The sequence below is a fragment of the Hipposideros armiger genome, unplaced genomic scaffold, assembly GCF_001890085.2.
Source record: "Hipposideros armiger isolate ML-2016 unplaced genomic scaffold, ASM189008v1 scaffold_92, whole genome shotgun sequence".
Classification (NCBI taxonomy): domain Eukaryota; kingdom Metazoa; phylum Chordata; class Mammalia; order Chiroptera; family Hipposideridae; genus Hipposideros; species Hipposideros armiger.
The window spans coordinates 2,377,538-2,380,157 of record NW_017731442.1 but is presented as its reverse complement, the minus strand read 5'-3'; positions in this window follow the sequence as shown (position 1 = coordinate 2,380,157).

The following is a 2,620-nucleotide window of genomic DNA, read 5'->3' as shown; positions in this document are numbered from 1 at the left end:
GGAGGGGACCAAATGTGACCAGGGCCGCTATCCTGAGTCCCCTTGTCTCATTCAACTGTGCCTGGCTTCTGGAGCCTTGACCCTGGAAATCTGGGCCTGACCTGAATCTAGATAAGCAGCTTCCAATTGGAGCTCCCAGAGAAGACTTCCTGTGGGGTCAGGCTGACCCTAGGGAATTTGGGAATGAGAAGCAGTTTGGGGGACCCAAGGGCTGGAGATCCCCTTTCATTGAAGGACAATTATGGCCAGGGACTTGCTGCTATAACTTGTGTCGGCCTGAGGTCCTAATGTTTTTAGCTGCCTCAGAGAACATGGTCCATTAGCAGGTGGAAGTATCCTCTAAGGCAGCGGTTCTCAACCTTCCTAATGCCGCAACCCCTTAATACAGTTCCTCATGTTGTGGTGACCCCCGACCATAAAATTATTTTCGTTGCTACTCTATAACTGTAATTTTGCTACTGTTATGAATCGTCATGTAAATATATTTTTGTTTTCTGATGGTCTTAGGCGACCCTGTGAAAGGGTCGTTCGACCCCCAAAGGGGTCGTGACCCACAGGTTGAGAACCGCTGCCCTAAGGGCTGGGAGGAGCCCAAGGCTGCCAGAATGGGGTGGGCGGGGAAAATAGCAGCTAAAGAGCAGGCTGGACATCCAGGACTGTTCTGGAACCTGCTTACTGGGTGGTCTGATGCAGGGAGAAAGCTGCTTTCCTATGGTGCAGGGCCTCCGCTATGACTACAGTTCCACACCCTTTTTCTGACCCCTTCCCCCCACCCCTCACCCCCACCACAAATCTCCTCATCACCATTTGGTCCTAGTTTACCAGCCAGGGAGGGTCAGCTCTGCTCAGGTTGCTCTTCCTGCAGAGGACCTCAATTCACCATCATACTGGAGGCTCTTATCCCCACAACATGAATCTCAATCTGCAAGTGGCCCTTGCAGGGCTGGTGGAGAAGCCAATGAGGGATTCCTTCCTGGAGAGCTCAGATGACTGGGAGTAGAGATGCAGGGAGCCAGGCGGAAAAGTTGAGCTAGGGCTGGAAAGGACTCCAGAGGCAATCTGGGTCAAGTCCTTCATTTCAGGATGTGTAGTGATATTCCTCTTTCATTCCTGATACTGTTAATTTGTATTTTCTATCTCTGTCTAGCTAAGAGGTTTATAAATTTTCTTCTTATTCTCAAAGAGCTAACTTTGATTTTTGTTGATTTTACATATAATTTTTCCATTTTCTATTTGAAAGCGTTCCATTCTTTATTATTTCCTTCTTCTATTTACTTTTAGTTTCATTTGCTCTTTGTCTAGCTTTTTAAGGCTTCTTAGAACATTTAACTTTGGTTCTTTTCTAACATATGTATTTAAAGCTATAGGCTTTGCTCTGAGCCCTGCTATAGGATCATTCCATGGATTTTGTCTGATATTTGGTTGGTAGAATTGGCCAATGCAATCAGATGTGAGAAAATAATTAGAAGCATAGTAATTGTGAAAGAAGTAAAACTATCTCTGTTTACAGATAATGTTAAAGTATACCTAAAAAATCCAAGAATCAATGATAAAACTAACAGAGCCAATAAAAGAATTTGGTAAGGTGGCAGGATAAAAAAATTAAGAGCCTTCATATCCTCAACCAGAAGTGATAACAGAAGTGAAAATCCCATTTACAATAATACCAAAAGAGGGCCGGCCGAGTGGTGCATTGGTTAAGAGTTGGCTTGGGACGCCAGCTCTGATCATCAGGGCCCTGGTTTGGATTCCACATGGGCCAGTGACGCTGTGTCCTCTACAGCTAAGATGGTGAACAACAGCTCGACCTGGAGCTGAGCTGCCATGAGTCGCCGGTGATAGTGTAGGCTGCAGTGGGGCTGGCTGGCAGCTGGCGTGTGCTTTGGTGAGCTGCTGTGAGACGCTGTGAGTGGCTGTCCAATGGCCAGCAAGCAACTGCCTTACCCGGAAAGAGCGTAATGATCACACCAACATGGGCCAGTGAAGCGATGTCCTCCACAACTAGACTGAAGAACAAAAGGACAGCAACTTGTCTGTTCCCCTTCCCCAATTCCCCAACACTGTTCCCCTCCCTGATCTCCCAATAAAATCTTTTTTTAAATTAAAATAAAATAATAATAATAATAACAAAGGAAATGTCCTATTTAAAAATAAATTTAATAAGAAATATGAAAAAACCTATATAAAAAACTATAAGTAACTTTTGAGAGGCATAAAAAACTCACTTGAATAAATTGAAAGATGTCTCTTCCTAGAAAATGACGCATTGTTATAAAGATGTCAATTTTCCCTAATATGATTCAATTTAAAAAAAATTTTTTGAGGGGCCAGCCGAGTGGCGCATTGGTTAAGAGCTGGCTTGGGATGCCAGCTCTGTGCAGCAGGACCCTGGTTCAGATCCCACATGAGGGCCAGTGACCCTGCCCTCTACAGCTAAGATGATGAACAACAGCTCAACCTGGAGCTGGGCTGCTGTGAGTCGCCGGTGATGGTGTAGGCTGCAGCCCCTGCTACAGTGGGTTGCCATAAGCTACCGTGTGTGGCCAGCAGCCAGCGTGAGTGGGCAGCAGCCGGTGTGAGCTGCCAAGAGCCGCTGTGAGCGGCCGTCCAGAGGCTGGCA